Here is a 21,953-nt window from a genome sequence, read left to right on the forward strand (position 1 = left end):
CCCGAAGCAGTAGGGTTATCTCCTTGCAGCACGGGGAAGTGTAAGCTTGCCTTCTCTTTTTTTCTGTAATTTGGATTTCAAATATACATTGCTGAACACCGCACCTGGTTTAGAATGACCATGGCATCAGTGCTGATGCTGGTCTCTGCTTCATGGACGCTATGGTTCATACTGCTGCCCTCCCAGCTGATACAAAGAGTCAATCTGAAACAATGTTAATGCCATTTCTCAAAGGTGTTGAGCTGACGTCTATGCATGGTCAAACTTTTGGAGCCACATGAAAATTGGAAGAACAATTGCCTGATATACAAGAATCTTGATATGAACACGGATGTCACGCTCAATGAAGACTCTCAGCCTTGTGCATTGAAAGATGGTGCCTCCAGTTTGCACACAATATTGAATCACTGCATGGATGTCAGCGTTAGATGTCAGGTTTCTTCTCAGGTCAGGGAACTGTTCCGATTTTGGGTGGATTTATCCATTAATCTTCATGAAGATATGGACCTGAACGTCTTCCGTGATGCATTGGCAAAGTATTCAAATCTTCGTGTGGGTGAGGCAGAGATTAATTATTTGTTAAGCTTGTGTGAAGACCTTAAGCGAAGCTTGAGTGTTCGCTTTCTGAGATGATGTCGTCATCCACAGATAGAATTTCCATAGACGATGTCTATTGTTAGCTTTTTTTGGATTTCAAACTGCTGTGGTCAAAACGTTTTCATCCTGTGGATAATGACCAGACAGTGGAATGTTTGTCCTTGACCATGGAAAGAATTAAAGTGATAACGATGGAGAAAAGGGTGGGCGGTGATATATCCCTGTTTGACGTCAAAGACATCTGCCGTTAACAGTCTGAGGGCTGTGTCACCACTTGTCATGGAGGAGACGGGAATTGCTGATGAGTTTCACTCGAGGGCCGAATTTTGACAATATCTTCCATCGCTCATATCAGTTGACTGAGTCATATCCTTGTTCAGATCGATTAATGCCAGATAGAGTGGTTCGTGTTGTTCTTAGTATTTCTCTTGGAGTTGTCAAGCCGGGAAAATCTTGTCCATAGTTTCATGGTTTGGTCGGCAGTCACAGTGATTCTCAGGAATAGTTTCCACAGAAACTGGGAGAAGAAAGAACTTGCGACATTTCAAAAAAAGTTCCCAATGAAGGAGAGTACGGAGATTACGTGGTCGTTTTCCACAATCACGTTATCTTCTATCTTGAAGACGATGATAACATTCTTGAGATCAGTAGAAATTTCTTCTTTGTCTCAGATTTTAAGGAATGGTTAATGGGGATGATGATAACGCCCTGCTTCTTAAGGTTTGTAGATCTCAGCTGGAATCTGGTGCACGCCTGCTGCCTTTCCATTCTTCATGGGGCTAATCGCAGCTTTATGTCTATTCCCTGGGCACACGTCCAAGATTATGTTCGATGGAGATTCAGGATTTTTGCTTCCCCTCGAACACGTCCTCAGTGGTGTAAGAGTTATGTGAAGTGCACTCTCCACCGGGAACTGAAATTTTCTTTGTGTCTCAGAAAGGTTCAATCCTTACTCCACAACTGTTTGAGTTCAAGCATCTTGCTTCCATATATTTCACTTATAGTGCCGTAAAAAGCAGATGATCTGTGTTTTTAGCAAGGATTTGACTCTCCTTAGCTTTCTGAGTCCAATATTGACACTTGATTGTTCTAGTCCTTCCTGTAACTGCATCTTTGCTGTTGGTGAATTCTCCTCTTTGCCTCACGGAGGTTGTTGATTTGCCAGGCACTGAGAGCTTTCCTCTTATGATGAGGTTCCTGTTGATGTAATCATTCTGGTAGAACCCGTCTTAGAGTTTCCCGAGGAAGGGTCACTTGACCGGAAACGTTAATTCTGAATTGTCTTCACTGATGCTGCCAAACCTGTTTACGTTTTCCATCAACTTCTGTTTTTGTTTAGCAATTCGTGGTTTGGTACCTGGTACCTTACAGAACATAGATCCCTGAAAGTTGCCTGCGATGTTGTGACGACCTGTGCAACCAATCTGAAGCCCGTCTATCCTTCTCTATTCCATTTTATCCATGTATTTATCCAATGACCATTAAATTGCCCCTAAAGATGGTGAGTCTACGACTGTTGCAGGCAGTGCGTCCAACAGCCCCTACTACTCTCTGAGTAAAGAAATTACCTCAGACATCTGTCATATATCTATTAATCCTCACTTTAAAGCTATGTCCCTCGTGCTAACTGTCGCCAACCGAGGAAAATGGCTCTTACAGTCCACACTATTTAACACTCTGATGATCTTGCATGCCTTTATTAAATCTCCTCTTAAATTTCTCTCTAACGGATACAGCCTCAGGTCCCTCAGCCTTCTCTCCATACCAGGCAACATTCTCCTAAATCTCCTCTGAACCCTTTCCAAAGTTTCCACATCCTTCCTATAAGGCGCTGAACAGAATTGTATGGAACACTCCAAGAGTGGCTGGACTAGAATTTTGTACAGCTGCAGTATGACCTAGCGACTCCCTCTCACAATAAAAGCTAACACACTATTTATTTGTTAACAACCGTATCAACCTGGTGACAACTTTCAGGGATCTATGTACATGGTCACTGAGATCTCTCTTCTCATCGCCACTACCAAGAAACTTACCAGTAGTCCAGTCCTCTTTATTCCTGTCGCTCTTGACAAAGTGAATCACCTCACACTTTTCCACATTACACTCCATTTGCCACCTCTCAGCCCAGCTCTGCAGTTTATCTATGTCCCTCTGTAACCTACAACATCCTTCAGCACAGTCCACAACTTCATCGACCTTCGTGTCATCCACAAATTTACTAACACATCCTTCTACACCCTCATCTAGGTCATTTATAAAAACAGCAGTGGCCCAAAACAGCTCCATGCGGTATACCACTTGTAACTGAACTCCAGGATGAACATTTCCCACCAAGCACCACCCTCTACCTTCTTTCAGCTGACCCATTTCCGATCCAAACCGCTAAATTATGCTCAATCCAATGCCTCCGTATTTTGTGCAATAGCCTACCGTGGGGCGCCTTATCAAATGCCTTACTGAAATCCATAAATACCACATCAACGTCTTTACCCTCATCCACCTGTTTGGGCACCATCTCAAAGATCTCAAAGAGGTTTGTGAGACATGACTAACCTTCACAAAATCGTGTTGACTATCGCTAATCAGCGTATTCCTCTCTCGATGATTATAAATCCTATCTCTTATAATCATTTCCAAAATTTTATCCACAACCGAAGTAAGGCTCACTGGTCTTTAATTACCAGGGTTGTCTCTACTCCCCTTCTTGAACAAGGGAACCACATTTGCTATCCTCCAGTCTTCTGGCACTGTTCCTGCAGGCAATGACGAGATAAAGATCAAAGCCAATCTCTGTAATTGCCTCCCTGGCTTCCCAGAGAATCCTAGAATAAATCCCATCCAGACCAAGAACCTATCTATTTTCACACTTTCCAGAATTGCTCACACCTCCTCCTTGTGAACCTCAATCCCACCTAGTCTAGGAGCCGGTATTTCAGTATTCTCATCGACAACATTGTCATATTCCAGTGTGAATACTGACGAAAAGTATTCATTTAGCGCTTCTCCTATCGCCTGACTTCATGCACAGTTTTCCATTACTGTCCTTGATTGGCCCTAATTTTTTGCTCGTCATTCTTTTATTCCTGTTGTATCTAGGGAAAGCTTTAGTGTTTTCCTTGATCCAATCTGCCAACGTCTTGTCATGTCCCCTCCTGACTCTTCTTAAATCTCTTTATAGATCTTTCCTGGCTAACTTGTAACTCTCAAGCGCCCTGACGAAGCCTTCACGCCTCATCTTAGCACAAGCCTTCTTCTTCCGCTTGAGAAGAAATTCAACTTCTTTAGTCAACAACAATCAACCACTTTCACTATTCTACGGTAGACCCAGACGAAACCTCAAGAATGAAGAGCTCTAATGAAGAGCTCAAACCATGTAACAGCAATCTCATGCGACGAATTGTTCACAAACTATGTGCCCAAGTGTTACTTCACAAAGTAAAGTTATTCACCGTTCATTGGGACAATGAACCACTTTGACTGTATTCCATAGATCAACTGATTGAACGTTGCCCTTCTCACTTCAGTGCCAGAGTAAATACATATACTACAGCCTGTCCTGTTACTGTGGTCTATTTCTTTATTACCAGACAGTTAGTTTAACACTTGGAATGTTTCATAGGGTTAAGGGCCCTAAATCATAATGACACATATTTATGAGATGTATAGAGGAAGAGTCAAAACTGAAGATAGGTTGCACTGTTCTGAGACTTGTTCTCATCGCCCTGCTCTGGGACTCGCTTCCGCTCGCAGCAGCACAGGATGTATTGTCCTCTGTCACAGTTTAATACAAACATAAATTGCTGTGTAGTTTCGGTTAGACAGATGTAGTGAATGATAAATGCACGGATGTAGTGAATGATTCGTGAGATGAGGTACTAGGGTCTGGGTAGAGTACACTTTGGAGGATCTTTGCAGAATCGATAAGCTGAATGTTCTCTACCTTCCCAGGAGTGGTTCTATGATTCTATGAAGATACCTGGTTCATGTCACTGAAGATCGAGCTGTAAGATATGATTTCACACCCTGTCAGAGATATACACCTCATTGAAATCTGCAGAGAAAACTACATACTGGATTAGTGGTGCTGGAAGAGCACAGCAGTTCAGGCAGCATCCGAGGAGCAGCGAAATCGACGTTTCGAGCAAAAGACCTTCATCAGGAATAAAGGCAGTGAGCCTGAGCGTGGAGAGATAAGCGAGAGGAAGGTGGGGGTGGGGAGAAAGTAGCATAGAGTATAATGGGTGAGTGGGGGAGGGGATGAAGTTGATAGGTCAAGGAGGAGAGGGTGGAGTGGATAGGTGGAAAAGAAGATAGGCAGGTAGGACAAGTCCGGACAAGTCAAGGAGACAGTGCTGAGCTGAAAGTTTGAAACTAGGATGAGGTGGGGGAAGGGGAAATGAGGAAACTGTTGAAGTCCACATTGATGCCCTGGGGTTGAAGTGTTCTGAGGCGGAAGATGAGGCGTTCTTCCTCCAGGCGTCTGGTGGTGAGGGAGCGGCGGTGAAGGAGGCCCAGGACCTCCATGTCCTCGGCAGAGTGGGAGGGGGAGTTGAAATGTTGGGCCACGGGGCGGTTTGGTTGATTGGTAGCTGCCTCCAACAATGGGGCGACAGATCTGAGAAAAGATAGACAGACATCCAGAAAGATATGACATCATGAACAAGATAATCATCGTCCCGTTTCTAAATGTGAATTTCCTGAATAGTTAGAAAAATGGAAGTGTAATTTTGTTTTGATGTGATTTCTTCCACGTTGTAGATAATATCTTCCATCAGCGCTAAGGAAAAACTAGAAACACTGAGAAAAAAAAGTCGGCAGACTTTCATGGTAAAATATTAATTGATTCAGAGCAGTTTACCATACCAGGTAGAATTCCATCATAATTCGTGATTTAAGGTACATCCCGATGAATTTATACCTCTCATGTCGGGATCACAATTGAAAAGTTTTTAAAGAAGAGGACAAATCAAGGCATGAATAGAGTAGAAGTATCAAACATTTGGGGAATTGGTTTAAGGTGAGAGGGGGTAGTATAAAGGAACTCTGGGAGAAAATTTGCTTTTCCATAGAAAATAGCAAGTACCAGGAAAGTGCTACCCATTGTACAAGTAGATATGGTGGTAAACTTAAAAAGGCATTTCGGTATACTTATCAACAGGTAGATTATAAAGGGATACGGACTGTGTGCAAACTGATCGGATTTGTTTGGAATGGTATCACAGTCGGCACAGATATGGTGGATCGAAGGACCTGTTCCTGTGCTGTTTTGTTCATTGTTTCAAATGTGCTCAGTTCCATGTGAGTTAAATTAGTGCTATTCACTGAGTGCTCTCGGTGCCCTGTGGTAATATTACTCGTGCTCTCTCTCCTCGCCTTAAACAAGTCCATAAAATAAACAGCAGGGGAATTTACTGTCACGAATAAATGGCTTACATTTGCACCATTACTCTACACATATATTCAAAAAATTAACTCCGGATGAGCAATACAATTATGAACCAGCAAGCAACACCCATGTCTGACGACATGAATGAAAAAGAAAATGATTTCCTCAGTAACAGGAATGAATGTGTTTATTATTGCGATTTACCGGTTAGTGATAGACTTAGATAGTAACACGTGTTATGAAGGACGACCAAAAAAAAATCACAGAACACAGTCTCTTCACAGTTGTAAGGAGTGCAATTAATGTGGGATTGCAGCAGTCTGGGCCATCAGTTGAGTGAGACAGGAACTGAATAAATTTGGATTGACTCCTATTGGAATTTAATTCAAAGTTGAAATTCAAGCTGGGGAAGAAATGCTACAGCTACGAATTATTGCAAGTTATAAGCATGTCTGAGCAAAAGGGAGCGGATAAATGGCGATGATCAAGAGACCTCCCGTCAGCAGAGCACAGAGTGAAGCGAGTACCGGGAAATAATGTACCTGAGGAGTTTGAGTGCTGAAAACTTCTAGTATTTCTGTTTTAAAAAGTCATGTTTTCATTTTGTCTCTACGCATCCAGTATTTCTCGACTCTCTTTTATTAAAATGAATATTTGAATATCAACTTGAATTTTTATCTCTGTTGACTTTAAAAGAGCAATATATCCGTGCAGTGAAGAGTTTAGGGAAACTAAATTGTAAGTTCAATAAAAACGATGTGATCACCTCAAGCATAAAAATCTACAGTAAGTGCTTGCAGCTTGAGGATCTGTGGAGCTTGAGTTTGAGATGCAGACATTTTGCCTCATCAAGACGTGGGAACGTTTCAGAACACTCTACTCCAGAAGGCTTTCAGATTTTTTAAAAGATTAGGTTAGTCACTGTCCTTGACTGCAGACGAGGAAGTTGTAAAGACCCCTGAGTCAAAACTAAGGAGATTCGGCCCTGCAATTATCTCACAGTTGCTATATTCTTGCAAGCTGTGCGGACGGGAGTGGTGACAGAAAGAAGGTGATCAAATTGACCGTGATGTCGAGGTCAAGAATTGGTGTAAGGAAATAGGAATGCTGCTATGTTGCATTGTTTTGTCTGCGGGAGAGAACTCGAGGGTAAAAATGAAAGTGACGTCTAAAGACGTCTGTTCATTCTCCAGAATTTATTAACAATCGAGTACCTTCCATTAATTCAAGAAGTCAAAAGCAGCGTTTCAAGTGCTTGCGAAATGGGAAGGAATTTCCCATTATCTAAGAATGCTTGGCCAATGTACCTTTGCCCTGCTTCAGGATGAACCTTCACCGAAATTGCACCATATAAATGGACCATATTATTGTGAATGGAAAATCATGTGAACAGTACCCGAAGCAAATATTTGACGCATGGGACAGAGTGTACCCGAAGGGATGAATGAGGGAATGAGCAGAAATTGTGCACAATAATTGGAATCTTGCTGAACTGATCCTGTTAGAATTGCACGTTTTTCAGTGTCTGTGAAAACTGTCAAACCTGCATGTACTCGTGCAGCACTGCACCCAACAGCACTGCACCCAACAGCACTGCATGTGCAGGAATAGAAGGAATAGAGAGCACAAATTTAAAACATAGAAGATAGCTTCGTGTACATGAGAGTTAGTCAACATTACTGACATCTGCATCCACTGTCAGAGCTCCTTCACTTGTCGCTGTGTCAAAACTCTGGAATTCCCTTCCTGAGCGAATTGCGTGTCCTCCTACAGCAGCGCGTCAATAATACAGCTGACTACCAACTATTGCTAGGGCCTGGCCTAAATGCTGGTTAGCCATCAATACTGACATCCTGCGAGCAAACAATAATAAGAAAGTGACAAATCGTATACGGTTCTCCTTGCCATATCTGAAACACGATCCTTTTCATGACTGATGATGTTTTGCATCTCCCTTCAGAATATTTCTGATAATTATACATTATCGTCAGGCTACTGAACCATTATTACAGTCTTTTCATTCTTCTTCATTTATCGTATTCACTTTTTCATGATTGCAATGGTTTATGAATTTTTGGTTAACATTTGTGTGGAAGTGCTACCAGTATCACAATGTAGTTGATGAGAATTTCACTGTCGTGGTGCGCCAGTGTACCTTGAAATATTTAATTCTATCTGTTTGATGGCAGCTCTGCTAAAAGAAACGATTTAATTAGCAAGAAGCACGCTAAAACTAAAAGGTCGACTTATTCCCATGAGTCTGACTTCACTTATAAATACTGTATAAGAACATTTTAGTGGAGTTCAGAGGACAGTCTAAGCTTCGAACAAAAATGCACGGACCTGCAAAAGGATTGGTTCTTGCTATTTACTATCCTTTCATTGCAGCTTTTGGGATCCCAGGTAAGGCCCTACGGTCATTTAGCTTCACGTACAGTCTATTAGCTGTAGCCCACCAGCGAGATTTTCATAATATTATTCTTGTTTCTATCCTCATACAGCAACCAATACTCCAGTTGGAAATTGGTTTCCGTTCAGTTGGTACATTCACTCCTGCTCTTGCAGTTTCTTTTATTCCGCCTTAATTGTGCGAAGTTTGAATTATAACAATCAATCTTAACTTCGCCATGAATATGTGCTTTTCTTTCTTCTCAGTTGTATTACGTATATGTTACATAATCCAGACAGCATAATTTATCTACTTCCAAACAGTCATGACATGCTTTAAACCGCAGAAGACCTCACATCTGATTGTCTTGTTCTTGCAGGTGTCAACTTTTGCGTGTTTCAATTATTATTTCAAAGTTATATTGGAGAGTTGCTGCAGTCCAGCCTGTATGTAGAGCACAGCGTTTTCTATTGTGGGTCGTGATAGAGGGAGAAAGTGGTTCATATTTGTTCGTGGAGTATCGATCAAGACGTGGTGGGAGAGTTGTTATTTCAGAGTTGCAGCATTTCTTTTGTCTTGGCGCTACTTTCATCATAGCAATATAAAGTTATCCTCCAAATACCAGAAACATTACCGACTAAAAACAGAGTTATTCACCGGAATTCATAACATCTGTCCTACTCCAGAAAACAAAGATGGTATGTTTCCATCGCTGTTCAGTGCTAACACCACAATATCGATATTAGGAATTCAATGATAGTCATGGCGTTACATTTCAGGGTGTAGGTGGCTAGTAATTCCATCTGCATTGTTTGGCACTGGAGTGACATGGATATTCTCCGTCACCTCTTACTGAATTGTTTTCCAGATTCTGTTCTTTGTGGACATGGGCAACCTCAGGATAGGATGAGTTCCATTTCATGCAAACATCAGCCGACATCTTCACTTCTGAACACTTTTGCATAATCTCACAGAATGTAGTCTTCCTCAACTTGTTCTTTCACTGCTGCTAACGGTTCTGATCAAATGAAACTCCTGCCGTCTTTTCTATTATGATGGTATTCGGAATGGGTGCACCTTCTCCCCTTAATACCAGGCAACTCCCAACTTTGGATGTCAAATTAGAATCAACCATTTGGCTTTAAGTCTCCAGAAAAATGCGGGGCAAACTTGGCAGGGTGGGCAGATTCTGTCCCTGAAAGACATTCCTGAACGCGATAGAGTTTCAAATAATTCGGTAGTTCCATGAAAATTATTGCTGAGGTTAACAGCTCTTTTCATTCTAATTGGTTTCTTGTTAATAAATTCACCCCACAATTGGATATGCATCTTGACAGTATGCTTCTGGATTTAACAGCGGGTTTCTGGATGACTAGTCCTGTGCCTGGGGAGGACGTAGTAGAAAAATAAGTACAGTGGAGTAAATCATCTAGCACATTATTCCCTTAGCCAGCCAGAACTAGGTAACTCATCGTCAATTGCTCAAGGCAATTTGGTGATGATAAATAAAGACAGGTTTGGTAGAGGCCAACATACAACATGTGAGAATGGACGGCACACAGTTTACTTTAACTTAACAAGTTCACTCTTGTATTCTCAAAAGAATCAAGTATCAAAAATATTCCCAAATATAAATTGCTAAGAGTAAAGTGAAACTACACAAAACAGCTTTCTGCTAATATAATATTGGACTTCATTGAAACATATTATCCAGGAATGGTCACCTGGGCAGGTTTGATTGCTTTTGTTGTCTTTACTCCACCTGGTGGCGAGACGTTGCTCCTGTGGTATTATTCTCCGGAGATAGGTTGTAGATGTCCAATCACTCTCTGCTTTATCTTGGATCTTCTTCTCATCTTCCATTCAGGAATATTTACATCATGTTGCTAAGCGCTGTACCTCCAATCAGTTAACAGGACTGCATTCCCCTTCATTATTTGTTCTGCGTGGCAGTCTTTAATCACGTTCACCCTTTCATCATTGCTGAACTGAAGTAAATCACACTTTCTGTATTTGAGTTCCAGCCCTTTCCTGCACAAGATATTTTTTCCATTTTCTTTCTCTATATTGATTTATTTTTTCGTTCTTGTTATCATTAGCTCTTTCACGTTTTGTTTTAATATTCTGCAGCCGGATATCGTTGCCTGTCTTAGTTTTGATCATGATTATTATTATAAATACAGAAGATGATGGGAACCAGCAAACGTAATGTGTTCCAGCTTAGTTTCACATGCTAATGATCAAAACGCATGTGCAAATTTTATGGTTTATAGCTTCCCCGTTCGAGACATCTAAAACATACACGTTCTTTACATTACACCCGTATTTTTCATTGTCTTCCTTTCAATTACAGCTAACTTGGCAGTGATCATGATCTTGACACGAGAAAGATGCGGTCTCTCTCGATGTGTAATTTATTATCTGGTATCCATGGCAGTGTCAGATCTCCTGGTGATGATCACAGCAGTGATATTCAATCGGATTTCTGGTATTTATTTCCCAGTCAGCTTCCTGAACATCACACCAGTGTGTAGTTTCCGTTCTGTATTAAACTACGTTATCATAGACAGCTCTGTTTGGTTAACTGTTGCTTTCACCTTTGATCGATTTATAGCCATTTGTTTCCAGCAGCTAAAAATTAAATATTGCACTACGAAGATGGCAGCGTGGTTCATAGCCATTGTTTGGACACTGAGCTGTGTAAAAAACACATTCTTGTATTTTATATATGAACCTCTATACGTAATTAACAATGTTCCTTGGTTCTGCAGCATAACGTCAATATTTTATACATCACCAGCATGGACTGCATATGACTGGATTCATCACATTTTAACTCCTTGTCTCCCATTTGCTCTGATTTTACTGCTAAATGCTCTGACTGTCAGGCACATTGTACTGGCCAATAGAGCCCGCAGGAGACTCTGGATCCAGAGTAAAGGAGAGGATCAGAGTGACTCAGAAATATGGAACCGGAAGAAATCCATTACTTTACTTTTCTGTGTCTCTGGCAATTTCATCCTATTGTATTTGCTGGTCCTTGTAACATTCCTCTATGTCAGAATTTCGAACGTCAGTTATTTCTCTGGTACAAATTTTACAGAATCTAATTTTATTCTGGATGAAAGTGGATTCATGCTTCAGCTGTTGAGTTCCTGTGTCAACCCTTGCATTTATGCAGGCACCCAGAGTAAATTCAGAGAAGAGCTTAAGATTGCGGTGAACTACCCACTAAATCGTATAGTTAAGTTACTTAAGCAATAAAACAACACAGGTTTATACCTACACCTTATGGTCCAATTCTTTCAGTCTTTGACCATGTTGGATGCAGAGTCCATTCTCAGAGGCATAGATACAGTTTGATATCTTTACCACTGTATTAAGTTAAGGCTTTACAAATCGTTAAACAATTCAGTGTTATAACCATTCATCTATTAGTTTCCAATTATCTTACTGGTATTGATTCATGGCAGATAGATTCCAATAGCCCCATCCACCCATGAAATCCACGTTCATACTGGAGAACTCATTCTGAGGAAGGGTCACACTCCTCGAACCATTAATTCTGATTTCTCCTCACAGATGTTGCCAGATCTGCTGAACATTTCCAGCAATGTATCTTATTGTTTCATACCGGGGTCAAAGCATCTGACATCTAATCTGTGATTGGATATCAAATTTTAACGATTTAACGATGAAAACCCATTCTCATAACTGTGCAGGCAATGCTTGTAAATGTAAAGCTAACATACCCAGGAAATGGAACTTCGGCAATTATGAACATTCCTCTAGTCTTTAATGAACTGGACTCGTCTATATTACAGACTGCAGAAATACCCAATTAAAGGGATTTATGGAGGAAATTAATATGACAAAACCAGTCTAATTTTACCTTTTAAGATGATATTTGGTTTGCTTGCTTTTGTTGCTCAGTGCATTGACTATGGGAGTTTGGAGGTCATCTTGCGCTGCACAGGACATTGGTTAGGCCATTTTTGGAATATTGTGTGCAATTCTGGTCTCCCTCCTTTCGGAAGGGTGTTCTGAAACTTGAAACGATTTGGAAAAAAGGTACAAGCATGTTGTCTGGGTTGAAGGGTTTGAGCTAATGGGAGATTCTGAACAGACTGGGTTTATATGAAGGGCTAATACAAATATTACAGGCTGTTTTCTTACTGCGGACTACTTTTTTTATTATCAGTCAGTTAGTTCAACACTGTTACATAAAATTGCATTGGCTTACAAACGAAACTGACTCTGACTCTGTCCTCGGATTTTTGTATGACTGCACTGGTGAGAGGCAGTTGCTCAGGTTTCAGTAATTCAGCTGTATATGTCTTTCTTCTGTGAACATCTTGCCAATGTTATAGATAGTTTGTCTTGAAAGTCCCCGGTAATAATAATCAAACCCTGCATCCCTGTCACTCTAAGATCATCCATCCTATGTTTGCATAGGCATGGCCAATTTATCCTTTCTTCTATTTTTAGTTTAGTAGCCTTGATAACTACCAAAGTTGAACTCCACTGCTCCTTCATCCGATTCCTACTTAAATATCAATGCCTGCTGCTGCCTCACTCAGTCGTTTTTTTTGTTCCTACAAAGTTAGCCAATTTTTTTTCCAATACCCTTATAGAAATGCAAATGTCAATTATTATGTTGCATTAAAAATGTGGGCATTCTTTACATATGTCAGCAGTATAGAAGAAAATGGGTGTGATCATGTGTGTGTGTGTGGGGGGGGGTGGTGGTGACGGGAGCAGGGGTGCTTGCAGGATGGCAGTGAGAAAATTAAACTTGTTGATGACACGAGGTTTGGTCGAGTCATTGACAGTGAGGAAATGTCATAGTCGCACATGTCATGGAAAGATGATGAAGTTAGCAAGAAGGTTAATAGACCCATTCAAATTTCACACAGACACGCTTAATTGAACCAGTCCACAGAGAATTGAGCAGTTAGGAACATTCTGCATTCTGTGAAAACATTACCGTGATCTATGCCGCCAACGAATTGGAATTATTGATCTCATCGCTGACATAGCAAACATAAAATGCAGAAAACAGCAGAGAAAACAAATCGGATGTCAAAAGAAGAAAACAGACAAAGTCACCAGAATGTGCACAAAATGCTTAACAGAGCCTCTAGCATTCTTGGAAATAAATGCTGCTTGAACTGCTGCAAATGGACAGCATTTGATTGGTTTATTTTTGAATTAATTTAACCTCAACGTGGTAGGCAAATACTTTATTTGAATCTGTAAAGTTGAACTTGTGAAAACAATATCGCCAAAGAAAACCTATCACCTTAACAGATTTGTAAATGGCAGGACATCTTTGTGCAGGCTGAAACCTTCAGTAATTGGATTAGTTCACAATGGATGCACAATTGGTCCAATGCTTGTGTAGTCTCCGGAAAATGCGAATTAATTTTGTATCTTTTTGATAATCACATGAACAGGTAATGGTAGAAATGAGACCCTATCTGCATTTATTCAATATAATTGACCTTCTGTAGGAGTGAGCACAATTGTTTCTGACAAGCGCCTAGTCCCTACTTAATTATGTCTTTCTTGGGAATAGATAAACTGTCCCATTCTGAAGTCTTTGAATATCTCATTTTAGTGCTGCACATTAAGAATATACTTCATCTGAGCAAAAAGAACAGAATAGCATCAGCAGCACTAATATGCATTAATAATGGTACAGGTCAAATCTCTTCATTATTTCCATCTGCAATCAATCTTGTTGAACTCCTCCATACTCTGTCCAATATAAATACATCTCTTCTGCATATCCACCTGGATGAATCTCGGATATCACATGACTTTAAAGTCTCCTTTCATCACCTTTGCATCTGTGCCAATTTATTTGGACAAACGTTTTCTCTCCATCCACGTGACCTTATTAAATGCCTCCAACACTTTCCGTACACTTTCTCCCTTCACTCGAGCCTCTTAAGTGCACTTCAGCTGTTCATTGCCAAATATCGATGTGTCGTCAATCTCCTTAATTGCTCTGTCTTCCTCACGTTTTTGAGCCCATCTACCGCTGAACTGCTTACATTTCCTGTGGTTCAATCTACCCCTGACATTGTCATCAAGGCTGCCAATAAGAGCTGGTTTGTTCTGTGGCGTACTCTTCTTGAAATCGGAGTCCCAGATCTCAGCAATTTTCTCTTATGTTCCTGAACGTTGACCTGAACATCAATCACAAGTCCATTTGGTCCCCAGCTATGACCGACTTCACGTTATTAGATTACCTTACAGTGTGGAAACAGGCCCTTCGGCCCAACAAGCCCACACCAACCCGCCGAAGTGCAACCCACCCATACCGCTACATTTACCCCTTACCTAACACTACGGGCAATTTAGCATGGCCAATTCACCGAGCCTGCACATCTTTATGACTGGAGATCTCTACCCATATACTCTAACATCAAATGCGCTAACCTTATTCTCTAAATCCACAAGGAGGAACTGCCTTTTTAGACCCTGTTTGTTTCTGTTTGTTCCTGCCCCATGCAACTTATCTCATCGTACCTTGACTCAATTTTTGTTCTTCCCTGGTCCAATCCCTTTCCATTTACATCCAAGATTCTTTTGACACTCTACATCAATTTCACAATTTCCAGTCCACGGATATCAGCCACTGTATCTTCACCTTGGACAGACAAATCCTTTACAAGTCTATCTCCCATTTCGGATGGTTATTGGAAAGAAGATGCCTTAAATGGTTCCCGTCCACGACCACCCGCCTCCACCTGACCAAGTTCGTCCTCACTTTAGAAAACGTCTTTAAAATCCTCTCACTTTTTTCAGAACAAAGCTGAGATCACAGTGCAAGCATGGGGCCCAGTTATGGCTGTCTCTTTGTTCGGTTACATTCCTTGTTCCAATCCTATGTGTGCACATCCATACAACTATCTCTTGAATGCACAATTCCAACTGCTTTTCTGTGTCATTCTGATTTGAAAGAAAAATCTTCCAATTTCCATCCTATTTTCACTTTTTTTCTGGCGCATGTTTGACTCCATCTTTTCTTATTCGGTATTTGTTTTCCATCTCTGGGGATAGGCTAGTTATTAATATCCACAACAAACCCATCGATATCCAAAGTTACCTGGAGTGAAAGGTCTTCCCTTACTCTCAGTTCCATTCTCCCAACTTCTCTGCTTCCATCACATTTGTTCTGATTTGTCACATTCCACTGTGGGGTGGGGGAGGGGTTTGGGTGGAGGTTGTCTCAGTAATGTCTATCATTTCCCCAACAGGGGATTCTCACTATTTTATTTGACAGGGTCTGGCCCATTGCCGCATATCTGTTCTCACCTTTCTTTTGCATCCCAAGACACCAAAGGGTATCCCATTCAATCACAATTGTTAGAGCAACTTCCCGAATACTACTGCCTCCCACCCCCCCACCCCCCACAGAAAATCCAACACTCCGGTCACGCCTTCCAGATAAAGCAAGTATTTACCTGAACTTCGTTTAATCTGTTCTACTGTATTTGCTGCTCAGAATATAATCCCAGAAGGGAGACATAGAGCAGGCTGGCTGACTGCTTTTCAGAACACCTATATTTATCCATAAGACTATCTCTCAGGTTTGAGTTGCCTGCCTCTTCATCACACTATCGTGTTCCCATGACGACGTGCCCATCTCAGGCCTACTGCAGTGCACCAGCGCGCCTCAACGCAAGCTTGAAGAACGACATGTCACTTTACTCTGAAGCACTCTGCCACCACGGAATCACACCGTGTTTTAATGTTGTGCTGGTGCGCTCTGCTGAAATGGTATCTTCACATCAGATCATTAAGGGTTAATCATTAAGTGTTTATTAGACATGCCAATGAGCAATCGAAGTCAAGTTAAGAAAATGCATGAAAAACAGATCTAATACAACGCTAAATATTTAGTGTTGGTGGTAACCATCGGTTTATGCTGCCTGCATGGGTCCAAGTGGAATTTGTTCACTACAGATTTCTGAGGACTGCAAAAGTACTGAAAATATGAAGAAATGGGCATCCAGGATGAACCATATATTCAGAATGATATTAACACTGGGGACTTAGTCCCACTTAAGACTTCAGACCCATCTGAGAGAGAGTTCCATGTACTACCATTAGTAAAGTCTCGACAGATGGGGAGGAGGGGTGGGATTCATTTGCTTATCTTAATAGTTAAGTGTAATGATGCAACTTTAAACATACACACACGCACATGCACAACGAATAATTATTAATTCATGTATATACGAGGTGCTTAACGGGTTGTATTGAAGTGCACGTGCTACACGTTAAAGTTCATGTGAGTTCTTGCAATAATTTTCATCAGACCTTAAAGAACTTGTTAGGTACTTCCACCTGAACACTTGGTTTGATTTTCTAGCAGTGTAGAAGCAAAATTTTGATGTAAAAGGAGGATTATTTTGCCGTGGAAGTATTCCATGTCCGCGGTTGGTCCTCGAAGGATAAGCTCAGTGTGCTCGTGAAGCGATTAGTGTCATTGAGTTGCAAAGTACTCTAACTGATCTGTCCATGCCGACCAGACATCCTAAATTAATTAAATCCCATTTATCAACATTTGACCCGTATCCCTCGAAAAGCTTCCTATTCGTGTACCCATCCAAATTCATTTTAAGTATTGTGATTGTACACGCCTCCACCACTTCCGTTCATTCCATAAACTCAGAATCCTCTGCATGAAACAAAAACTGTACTTCAGATCTCTTTGATACCTTTGACCTCTCAAATGAACCAAGACTCTGGCAGTGAGACCAGAATTTAACGCAGTTTACCAAAGGTGGCCAAACCAATGTCCTGCACAGCCGCAATATGACATCCCAAATCTTACACACAATGACTGATCAATAACAGAAAGCAGAAAAAAAACCTTCTTCACTGCTTTGTCTACCCGTGACTCTGCTTTCAAGGTCCTTTTGTTTGGTAACAGGACACCACTGTTAGGCTTACTGACATGTAGCACCTCCTGTTTATCTAAACAAAACTCCGTCTACTGCTTCTTTGCCCATCTGATCAAGGTTCAGTTTTATTCTGAGATACGATTTTCACTCTCCAGTACACCAGCAATGTTATTGTCATCTGCAACCTTACTCACCAAGCCTCCTATATTTACATCCAAATCATTTATATAAAGATGAAAAGCAGTAAACCAGCAATAATCCTTGTGGATCACCACTGTCGCAGGTCTGCAATCTTAAAGGCCACCCTCCACCACCACCCTCTGCCTTCTACCTTACAGCCATGTCTGTATACAGATGGCTATTTCTCCCCGTACTCCGTGTAATCTAACCTTGCTAACCAACCCTACCATGAGGAACCTTATCAAACATTTTACTGAAGTACATATAGATCACGTTCACTGTTCTGCCCGTATCAATCATCCTCGTTACTTCTACAAAAGACTAAATTAAGTTCGTGAGACACAATTGCCCATTTTACAAAGCCATATTCACTTGATTCAATAAGTCTTTGCTTATCCAAATACATGTAACTCATGTGCCTCAGGATTCAGTCTAGCACATTTCCCACCACAGACGTCAGGCTCACCAGTCGATAATTCCCTGTGTTTTCCTTACCACCTTCCTTAAGTTATGATTCAATGTTAGACAATGTCTAGTCTTCTGGCACGTCGTCTGCGGTTATTGATGATGCAAACATCGCAGCAAAAGGATACAGCAATCATTTCTCTAACTGTCACAGAGTTCTATGGTACACCTTATAAGGTACCTTCGATTTATCCATCTTTATGCATTTTAATACGTCCAGCATCTCTTCCCCTATTATCTGGAGATTTTTTCCAGATATCGCTGTTAATTTCCGCATGTTCTCTATCTTCCAGATCCTTGTCGACAATAAGCACTGGAGCAAAATAATCGTTAAGAACCTCCTCATCTCCTGCGGTTGTATACATAGACAAACTTGCTAATCTTTAAGTGGCACGAGTCTCTCTCTAGTTACTCTTCTGTCCTTAATGTGTTTGTCAATTCCCTATATTTTCCCCTTCATCCTATTTGATAAAACTGCCCCATGTCCCATTTTTTCCCTCATGATTTCCCCTTTAATTATACTTCTACTGCCTTTATACTCTTCTATGGATTCACTCTAGCTCTGCTCTTTAATAACCAATATATGCCTTCCTTGACCAAAACTTCAATTTCTGGAGTCATCCAGCATTCCCTACACCTACCAGCCTTCCCCAGAGAAGTCCTAAAGGTTTTGTTTAGACAATAAAATTGAAAAGAGAAGGTAAATACTGAAAAAGGCTCATTCGAGGCAAAGAAGAAAACGAGATTGGTGCAAGCAAGCAGCGTCATAGCTTTTGTAACAAGTAAGTAATTTGGATTTGTCATTCCCAAAGAAGAGGGTTCTGCTCAGGTCATGGTAACCGAATAGGTAGTCCATTCAGTTGAAAAGTCTAAAATTGATAAGAAGGTGCTGCTACATAAGTCATCTGTACTCAGTATGAATAAACACCGGATCTGTATCCAAGTGTACTAAGGGAAGTGAGAGTGGAATTTGTTGAGGCGATGCTGTAATGATGTAAGCTTCTTTCGGTCTCATGGTGGTGCCAGAAAGTGGAGATTTGCAAATAGTATAGCTTTGTAAATATTTATGAAGAGAAACCCAACAAGAACAGGCCAGTCAGTTTTACTTGATTAATGGGGAAATTTCTGGAAAGAATAATTTAGATCACATGGATGGGTGAGTGTGCATGGCCTTTTCAGTAGTTGATGTCTCGTGACTACGTTATAACTGTTCATAGTTATGCATGAACAGTTCTTGCCTCATGCAGAGTCATGCAATAGAGTGTCAGTATCTCTGACATGCAACATTTTGATTTCAGCCAGGGCTCCCTGATTGGACCAGAATAACAGCTCCAATTAGGGAAATCATATTCTATGAATTTCAATTGGCTGACATCCTTAAATTCACTGCAGGAATGAGGTTGATTAACATTTGGTATGAGTGCACGAACAATGCAACGTTAGAAAACCTCAAGGTTATGGGGAATTGGAATGTGGAAGTCTGGATGGCAGTGCTGTCGTATTTAGCGTTTCAGCCAACAAATGGGTCAATTAATATTTCAGAGACATTCAGTTCAATTCGCGTGAACTGCCTTCATGTTTGTGCGAGCTCTCTCCTAATTCTTCTTTCTATTTTACATCTAAGATTCGGAAAGGAAACACTCGAAGTTGGGAATCCAGCTTTGGGATAAAAGCAAAATGTTATCGATTTGAAACAGTCAAATAAAAATTGTAAATATTGGAGAAGTTGTGCAGGTTTGGTTGCATCTGCAGAAAGAGTAAGACAGCTTTAACATTTCAAGTAATTATAAATTTCCTTTCGAGCAGCATCACGCCAAGAGGTGATCGAATCTTCCAATTGATCTCAACCTGAACATTCTCGATTTTAAACATGGAAGGAAAATGTACCACTCACAGTGGAGAGTGTTGTATGTGTGAACAAATGTTCAGAAAATCATCTGGTGGGTTGCTATACAAGTGCTGAGAACGTGGAGAGAAACTGTGCAAATGTGGGGATTGGAAGCAGGCAATCAGTTGCATTTCTGCTCTGGAAATTCACCAATGTGGTCACACTGCGAAATTTACCGGTTCTATATGTTTGATGGGAATCATTCAGTTGTCCTTGCTGCTGACGCAAAAGTGGGTTCACAATGACACTTTCAAATGCCAAGATTTTGGGAATTGCTACAAACGTTCCAGCGAATTGATGTCCCATCTCCGTTTTCACACTGAGAGGGACATTTTCAATGCTCAGGTTATGAGAATGCTTTGAAAAATTCTGGGGAACTGTTTTATCATCAAAGTGTTCATACTGAGGAGAGACAGTTCAAGTACTGTCAACGTAGCAATGAGTTCAGCAGATCACAAGAGAGTTCACATTGGGGAGAGGCACTCACCTGCACGGAGTGTGGGAAGGGCTTTACTCGGAAATCCAGCCTACTGAAGCACCATCGGGTTCACACTGAGGACAGGCCTTTTAAATGCCCAGCCTGTAGGAAAGGTCATGTGAGTTCCACCAGGCAATGATTTTCTATTTACATCTTATCGCGTGATTGGTAACAGATGTTTTTTTTATTTTTCCCTTTTTCACTTATCGCTTATTTGATATTATAGTTGGATTATGTTAATCTTAAGATTAAAAATGGCAGGAGATCGCAGATCTATGTTATGTTTCACTTCCTCAATGTGGGAACTCAGGGACGCTGCTGATGTTCCTGACTCCTTTACGTTCAGGAACTGTGTCCGGCTGCAGCTCTTGTTAGACCGCATGACGATTCTGGAGTTGTGGATGGATTCACTTTCGACCAGACGAGATGTTGAGGGGGTCGTGGATAGCAGGTTTAATGAATTGGGGGTCACATCGCAGATTAGGATTGCTGAGGAAGAAAGGGAATTGGTGACCAAAAGGCAGCTAAAGCAGGAAGGAAGTACGGGCATCCTCTGCAGTTGTCGCATCCCCCCCCCTACCCCCCCACAAATCAGGTGTACAGTCTTGGATACTGCTGGGCAGATGGCCTAGAAGGGAAAGGCAGCAGGAGGCAGAATCAGGGCACCGTGGCTGGCTCTGCACTATAGAAGGGCAGAAGAAATAGTGGAAGGTCTATATAGCCATAGTGGATTAAATTATAACGGGAGTAAATAGGCATTTCTGTGGCCATAAATGAGATTACTGAATGGCATGTTGACTCCCAGGTGCACGGGTCAGGGAAGTCTCGGATTGGCAGAATGTTCTGACTGGTGAATGTGAAGAGCCAGTTGTCGTGGTACATACAGGCACAAATAACACAGGTTAAAAAAAATGAATGTGGTCCAACAAGTAGAATTTAGGGAGCTTGGAGTCAAGATAAAAAGTAGGATCTCAGTGGTAGGAATCTCAGAAGTGCTACTAGTGTCATGTGCCAGTCAGTGTAGAAATGAAAGAATACACAGCTTGATTGCGTGGCTTGACAGATGGGGCAGAAGGGAGGGACTCAGATGTTTGGGACATTGCGTCCAGTGCTGCAAGACGATTGCAAATTTGACAGTCTACACCTGGGCCAGAATAATATCAATGTCCTCGAGGGTGCTTTTGGTAACGTTGTTGGGGAGGATTTAACTTAATATGACGGGGGATGACAGGGTAATGGGAACTGACTGAGGAGGTTAGTGGACAGTAAGGATGCTTTTTGTAGGTAAATCCACATTTGATACGTGGGAGGCTTTTAAAGAGAGGCTGATTAAAGTGCAAGAGACACACGTTCCTCTGAAAATGAGGGATAGAAATGGCAAGATGAGGCAACCATGGATGTGGAGGAGAATTTAGCTCCCAGGAATTAGCAGCCATCTGGTCACATAAACTGGTCTTATAGGACAAAGCTAGACCTGCTGACATGCGCACTGAGAGTAGTGTTGCCTTCGCTGTTATCTCAAGATAACCTTGCGACTATTTGTTGGGGCCAGGCTTGCATGTTACGTTGTCTGGAAAAACTTTGGGACGTTGTAAGGACCATCAGCCTCCCAAAGTCAAGGTGCAACAGCTACCAAGCACTGACAC

This window comes from Chiloscyllium punctatum, chromosome 36, assembly GCF_047496795.1.
Source record: "Chiloscyllium punctatum isolate Juve2018m chromosome 36, sChiPun1.3, whole genome shotgun sequence".
Lineage (NCBI taxonomy): Eukaryota > Metazoa > Chordata > Chondrichthyes > Orectolobiformes > Hemiscylliidae > Chiloscyllium > Chiloscyllium punctatum.